An 8100-nucleotide genomic window follows, 5' to 3' on the forward strand; every position below is an offset into this window, starting at 1 on the left:
CCAAACTTATCTCTAGCAATGCAAGTCACTGGCCTCCCCACCTTGGTGTGAGAAGGTCCAAAAGAGTCCAATGGGCTACGTGCTACTTCGATAAGCTCAAAGTCTATCTGGGGAGCTGATCTGCCAAAGGGGTTGCATCTCATTGGCTCTAGAATGGATAGATGTTATTTGTCTTGTCTTCTCAGACACTCTTCGGTTTCGTAGTCCTAACTTCTCCCAGGTAGATAGGATGTCACTCACGAAGTCCTCTGGCAGCGCGAGGGCCTCTCCTCAGATGGTAGGGATGGTGGTCCTTAGGAAGGGACTCCTTTCCCTTGGTCTTTCCTCCTGGTGTTCCGTCAGGATCCAGCTGGCCTCTCTCACTCTCGCCTGGCGGCTGGGCCTTTCAACAATGGGATGCGTGTATCCAAGCTGTCCTCTCAGCGATGCGCAGTGCGGTAAATGTCGTCAGGAGTATCTGAAAAGGACCCGACCATCGAGACTGAAGGCAATCTTTTCTCCAAAATTCACGAACTAGGATCCAATCGCCAGGTTGGAACCGATGAGCAGGCACATCTAGCGGGACAGGAGCGGCTTCCTGGACCTGGGAGAAAAGAGTTCTCAACATTTTGGGAAGATTAGTGCAGTAGACCAGAAGTTCTTCGTGACCCTCCAATAAAGACTGTAATTGGGCTGGGCTGGGTTAATGTCTAAGGCATGGCAAAGCTGTTGTACCACTTTAGCTGTAAAGGAAGTACCTTGATCAGAATCCAATTGGAGAGGTAAGCCAAATCGGGGGATGATGTGTTTAAGCAGTGCCTTGGAGACAGCTGCAGCATCTGCGTGTCGTGATGGAAATGCTTCTACCCAACCAGAAAAATGACAGATGATGACCAATACATATCTGTAGTTCTGGCATTTTGGCACTTCTATGAAGTCCAATTGAACATGCTGAAATGATCCATAGGCCCAAGGAGTGGTGCCAGTAAGGGGACGTTCTGGTTTGCCGGCATTGTGTTTTAAACATACTGAACAAGTGGATGCCACTTGGGCCAGAACAGGTGTAATCTTAGGAGCAAACCAGAGAGTCGAAATTTGCAATAGCATCCCCCCTTTGCTCAGGAGAGAAGAGTGGTGAGTCGCCTGAGCAAGAGGGAAAAGAAGTGCTTGTGGGGCTACAAAGCGGCCTGAGACATTCCTCCAGACAGAGTCAGGATGTAAGCGACAGCCAAAGCAGACCCAAATATCTTTTTCATGCTCTGGGGCAGCTTTCTGAAGCAAAGCGAGTTCTGGTAGTTCAGGAACAGATGAGGGGAGGAGAATCAATTGAGAAGGAAGGTGGGAAGAAGGAGGTGTACTAAGAGCAGCAGCCTTAGCAGCAGCATCCGCCATGCGGTTGCCACGGCTAACAGGATCAGTAGCAGTGGTGTGGGCAGAGCAGTGCATGAGAGCAATAGAATTAGGAAGTTGAAGAGCAGACAGTAAAGCAGAAATAAGTGAATGAGAAATTTGTGTGCCAGCTGAAGTCAAGAATCCTCTGTGTGACCAAATTTGACCCACAAAATGACAGGTTTTGAAAGCATAAGAAGAGTCTGTATAGATATTAGCAGAGCAACTGGATGCCAGAATGCAGGCTCTCTGTAGAGCCACGAGCTCTGCAGCTTGGGCAGACTGGAGAGTTGGCAGAGAAAAGGTTTCTAGGACTTCATGTGGAGAGCACACAGCATAGCCATTTCTGAGAACTCCTGTGTCATCTCTGAAGCAGGAGCCATCTGTGAAAAGGATAAGCTCAGGGTTATCCAGAGGAACGTCATGAAGGTCGGGGCGAGGGGTGGAGAGATGTTCAATGACCTGCAAACAATCTTGAGGAGAGATTGAATGAGATTCTCCATCAGAAGGAAGGGGTGGAAGGGAAGCAGGGTTGAGAGGGGCACAGAGTTGTTAGGAGGGGTAAGCAGAATAGTTCCATTGTCGTCATATCCTTGTAAATAAGGAAAGCTATCCACCTCCCAAGGTGAACTAGCTGAAGTAAGAAATGCTGTGAGGTACATGAACACTAACAGTTCCATAGGAAGTTTGACATTGAGAAGAAAGGAACTGAGTTTTTCTGTGCAGCAGGAGAGAATGCACAGAATGGGGAACAAACACAGCGAGGGAACGTCCTTGCACCAAGTCCTCAGACTTCTGGACAAGCAAAGCTGTACTCCAAGGAGGGTATCCTTTAGCCACCAGGTCGACAGAGTACTTCTGCAGCAGAACCCTGAGACTCATGGCAAAAGAAAAAAGGTTTAACATAACAGAAGTCTGGGCCACAGCCTTTCTTAAATCCACAAAGGAAGCCTCACATTCTGCCTTTCATTCAATAGGCTGCAAAGTTTGGGATCCAATGCCTAGTATTTAGCCGCTCCCAAAAACCTACGAAGCGGCTTTTTCCTATTACAGGGAAGCACATTACATACAAGAATACCTTGCTGTAGCAGTGAGGCAATCACAGGCTGGATGTCCTCAATTGCTTCAGCTGAGAGAGAGTATTGCTTTACTGATGGGTAAGGTTTATCAGATGGACACCGAATCTCGATTGGTTCCACTGCTAGCAGCTTTCCCACATCATTCCAAGGGAGGGCCTCTGTAGCTTTAGAAGGAACAATCATGAGGATTAGAAAAGGGAAGATCCAAATGTACCCATCAGAGCTGCAATAACAGTATTGTGCAATTTACACAGAAATTGACAGAACTGGGAAAGATATGGTCATATGTGAGTGGAGCAGCTGAAAAGGTTGCTAGTTGACCTCCTACTTCAAACTCAGTCACTATTTCTCCTGATGGTGGATGAGACAGGTCAGCTTGATGAACTGTGAACCTGGAAGCATAAGAGTCTATGAGAAATGCTACTCTCATTTGGGCTATCAGGGCTGATTTTTTGTTCTGGGGACAGGAGTCCAGAGAGCAGCTGGTTCATGTCAGCCCAAGTTGGATTGTAAACACTAATGATTGCTTCCAGCTTTTCTTTAAATTCATTGGGAGCCTCCCTGGGTTTCGGGAAGATATTGAACCAGTTCATGAGATCCGCAGTTGTCCAGGGAACATGCATAAAAATAATTTGTCCGCCTGCAGTCGATGGAGTGGGGGATATGGGGGGTATGGGGGAAGCAGATACATGCCGGCTGACTGAACTTGGGGAAAGCACCCAGGGAAGTTTTCTGGATTAAATTGGATAGAGGTAAATCCTCCATCACTGTCTTTCTCCCCCCCCCTTTATTTGGCAAATGGGGCAGGTGCAGCTGTCTATGGATGTAGCTACAATTTCAAACTTTGCTTTTAACCCTTTTTGTAACTCTTGCACCGACAAGATGGGGAAACTGCTCCTTAAATGTTAATTCCTCAGGAGACAGTGGCCATTCTTCTCTTGTAAGTTCAGGTGGGGGGGTGTTCTCTTTAGAGCATTTGGGTATTCCAGAGCTTAAAATGGCACCCGCTGGAGCTGGGAGAAGTGGTGTCTGCTCTGACTAAAATAGCATTTGGCTGAGCTTGAGGCTGAGCATTCCCAGCCATTGGGGCCCAAAATATCCAAAATATCTTCTGGTACCTCATTATAGGGCGGCAAAGGGGCGGTGGCTAGCAAGCTTGGGTACAGAGGCAGCAAGGGGTGTTGGCATGCATTTTTTTTCTTGTTCCTTTTCTTTCTCGATTTTCTTTTTCTTTTCCTCCAGTTGTGCTTTTAACTTTTTGTTAGAATCTTGAAGACTTGTTACTATAGATTTGTTTCCTGTGTTCTGCCTCCTCTTTCTACAGGACCCAGAAATCTATATGCCTAGGCTTTGTTTTCTCCAGTTTTCCCCATAAATAGGTGAGCTTGTACATGTCAAAAGTGCCGTTTCTGGGAATTGAAGCTCAGGCCGGTTGGAGGTGCACTCACTCCACCAGTGAGTCAGCTTCACCAGCTTTTGAGCAGTTTTTTGGACCCAAACGGGTTCCATAATTTTGGCACATGTACCCCGGGGGGGGGGGTTCATCAGGACAAGACACACCTCCACCCATGTTTTGTCCGGAGCTGAAACTGATCAAGCGGTGAAGAAGGGCAGTTTAGAAAGGCCAGGCGTCCCCAGCAGACAGAGAGAAAAAGTTGGAACAGTATCAGTTTCATTCACGGCTCATTAGGACGTCCTCCAAACCTATCCTAACACCCAAACCAGAGACTGTGGGACTGTTTACCCTTTAGTCGTGAGTGTTGGTGTAACCGGGGGGGGGGGGAATCCAATCCTAACACTCAAACCAGAGACTGTGGGACTGTTTACCCTTTGTTGTGAGTGTGGATGTAAGCAGGGAGGGACCTTAACGCAGGGGCTTCAATAAACTATGGGAAATTCTTACCGCCCGTCCAGGAGTCCCGGGGTTGGAGATGGGAGCTAAGTGGGAGGATTTGATCAAAACGAGGTCCTCTTACCTCTCAGAATGTGCACAAACCGCCGCTCCGACCTTCCCCCTTCGGGTTGACCCAGACAGGAGATCCTCACATCCCACCACTGGCACCAAGATTGTCATGGAATTACGACTGAGTTCTTTTTGAGGAGACTTAATAATGAAGCCAAAGCCTGTTTTAAGGTGGTTTATTTAGCTAAGTGCTTAGCCAGAGTAGAGTACAGGACTCAACTCTCTTCCTCAAAATGGTGGTTAGTTACAGTTATATGCCTTGACCTCCGTCACAATTATGGCAACAGTTACATTGCATTATTCAATGCTACAATGATGCTCTGCCCTGTTCCGTCCGTCCTCCCTCCATTCCTGCAGTATCAGTGTCCTTGGCACATTTTCACTACAACAGCACTATTCTCTATTGTCTACTTGACCTGTCTAGGGAAAATGGCAGTCAGACTTGTTCAGTATTGATCGAAACCCACCTCATAACTAAAAAAAATTAAAACAGATCAACATCTGTGGATGTGGTTAGGCTTGCCTAACAAAAAAGCAGGCACCGAAAGGAATACAGCGAAGGTGCCTGTCTGAGGTCAATACGCTGGGAGTTCCAAAGAATAGGTGCTGCCACACTGATTTATTTATTTCTACATTTAGATAAATAATCCATATTCAGTTGTTACTCAAATGAAGAGGGAAACCAAGTTTAAAGGAGCTGCAGGGCTGCCCTCTTACCTTTACCCTGTTGTGCTGTGGTTCAGCTGTGACTTCTACAGCCATGGAAGCTTCCCTCACAATTTAGAACTCTGTATGAGGGTTATAGCTTGCCTTTTTGACAGGAGGTAGTTTATAGTCTGCCCAACCTTTGCTTCTTTTAGACCCTCCAGGGCAGAAGTGAGCTGTCCACAAAAAGTAGTGGAGAAATAGAAGCACTTAGTATAGCTGTGGCTGAAGCATTCACCTTCAACGCTCCCCCTCCCCAAAGGTAGCAGTAGACAGTTCCTTTCCTGGGTGTTCTGTGTGAACTGAAAGTTTCATCTCCAAACACTGAAATGGTACTTGAGTTAAAACACTGTTCTTCGACCTTGGGTCTCCAGATGGAAGTTGTAGTCCACCAGCATCTGGGGACCCAAGGCTGAAGAACACAAAGCTTCCCTTACCTTATGCCCTCTACAATTCCCATCATCCCTGACTGTTGGCAATGCTGGGCATTGTAGTCCAGTAACAGCCGGAGGACACCAGGTTCAGGGAGGCTGCATGTGCTCTCAACATTCTTAAATAGAAGTTCACAGATCCTTTTGAGCCATTTTTTAAAAATGTTTTTGTTGAATTTATACATTTCTAAGTATATGAAACTACACCGTTATTGTTTGGAGTTCCTGTACTTCAAAATGGAAGGTCAGGCCCCAAGCTTGGTATTAGATGAAATGGTGGAAGGATTTGGCATGGGCACAAGATGGTTATTAAATTTATATCCCACTCTTCCTCCTGAAGGCTCCCAGGATGGCAATCATATCAATAATAAAAAACATTATAAAAAGTTAAAAACGCCTTAACCAGTGATTTCAGGGTTCCCAAGAACAGCATCTTTCAACCATCAAATGCCAGTTAAATGTTCCTGAAACTCAGTAACGAGGGAAACAGGTGCACCTCATTGGAGAGGGCATGCCACAAATGGGAAACCACCACTGAAAAGGCCGTTGGGAGGTGTCACCGTCAACCAGGCAACACCACCTCCAAAGCCTCACCTGCCGATTGTAGGGTCAGAGATGTTTGGTATTGGGGAAGGTGCTCTTTAGCTGCTTGGGTCCCAAGCCATTTAGGGTTGTATATGTTAGTACTAACACAGTGAATTGGGCCTGGTAGCTAATTGGCAGAAAGTGCAACGCTTTCAGGACTGGTGATTGATGGTCCCATCAGGGTCCTGCACTAAGTAGCCTAACAGCTGCATCTACACTAGCTGCACACTGGACCATCTTCAAGGACAGCCCCACAAGCTGGGTATAAGAACTTCTGATTTAGAGGGAATAGAGAGAGAAACTTGCTTGTCCTCCTTCTGGCTCCGATTGTTTTCATATAGGTGTTAAATAGCATAGGAGACAGAATGGACCCTTGTGGGACCCCACAGCCCAAAAGCCATGGAGCTGAGCAACAATCTTCTAGTACTACTTTCTTGTAGCAACTCTGCAGGCAATAGCAGAATCACTGTAATACAGTACCTCCAACCCTTTGAGCTGCCCAGAACACCATGGCCAATAGTGTCAGAAGTCAAGGAGGACCAATAGAGTTACACAACCTATCTCTCTCTTGATAAAGGTCATCAAACAGTGCAACCAAGGCTATTTGGGTGCTAAAACCAGACTGGAATGGAGCTAGATAAATCTGCTTTCTCCTGCCATACCTGCAACTGGCTGGCTGCCAAGCTTTTGATCACTTTGTCCAGGAAGGGAATATCAGAGAGTGGACATAAAGGAGAGTATGTTCTCTGCAGCCCTGTTTAGAAACTCCCATTTTCCTGTTTTACTGCAAACTGGATGTGTGTGCACTTAAACAGCTGTACCATCTGGACACTAGGAAAAAAAGTATAAGGTTAAAGAGAAAGGAGTCGCTCCCCCCCCCCCGAGTTCAGTGGGATATGAAAGAGGGGTAGTGTATTCTGTTACCTTTGTCTCTCATAGTGCTGAAATAGTTGTTTGGCCAAAGGTACACCCTTGGCACCAAAGAAATGTATATGCTGTAGGACATTAAACTTCTTACATACCACTTCAAGTTTTTTAACTGCCAAAAGTTTTGCCAATACAGACTTGCTAAAGATTATCATGCTTAGTGAGATTTCTTTTTGGGGAGTGGGGATATCTTTGTTTTTAAAGGTTGGAATAAATTTGAAACTCATTGTTCAACTTTTACCCTGAAGAACCCTTCATGGAATGTCTAGCAGCAGCTTCTTGATGACACGTATTCCGTTGCTCTGTTCATGTAACTAGAAGAAATCCAGTATCCTTTGGTAGTACCATTCTCATTAAGTGATTTCTAATTAAATTAATACATCATGGAATAAGGTGGTGTAGAACGATCTGTGTAATCCTCATTTGCAGGTGTAATAAATAACAGCAACTTTATTTGCTCACACTTTCATCAGTCCCCCCCCCAATTGTTTTGTAAGTTCTTTGAGGAATATATACCCTCCCACACAGTATCTAAGAACCATGGAGTCAGATCTATGAATGAAACCACTTAATTTGTTCTGTTTCAAAAAGTGGTACTATGGTTTTTTATAGTAGTCAAACTCCTGATTACCACAGAAGCTTTTTGGCTGAAGAAAAAAAGTGCTGTGACTTGCATTAAAACATGATTGACCCATCAGTACTGAGCAGACCAGCTCAGTCTTCTCTCAGAGAATGAGAAACTAGTTACCTAAGTTCAGCTAGCAAGCTACTGCTGTAGTGGCTCATTTTTGTAGAGCCAATTACTTGACCCTAACTTAAGAGCTGGTATTAGCCTGCCTTTCCCCCTTCTGTGTCTTATCAGTTTGTATTTTCCCCAGTTCTTGGGGAAAACTGCTATATTAAAGTGGTATTATAGATTTTGTTGTGTGTTTTGCATATGTTAACTCATTTGGACAAGAGATCACTATTACACTACTCTTTGCCATTGAAGATGTATTTGTTATAAGGAAGGGATATTTCAAGCATTTGTGTGCAGAAACAC

The sequence above is a fragment of the Rhineura floridana genome, chromosome 5 (assembly GCF_030035675.1).
Source record: "Rhineura floridana isolate rRhiFlo1 chromosome 5, rRhiFlo1.hap2, whole genome shotgun sequence".
NCBI lineage: Eukaryota > Metazoa > Chordata > Lepidosauria > Squamata > Rhineuridae > Rhineura > Rhineura floridana.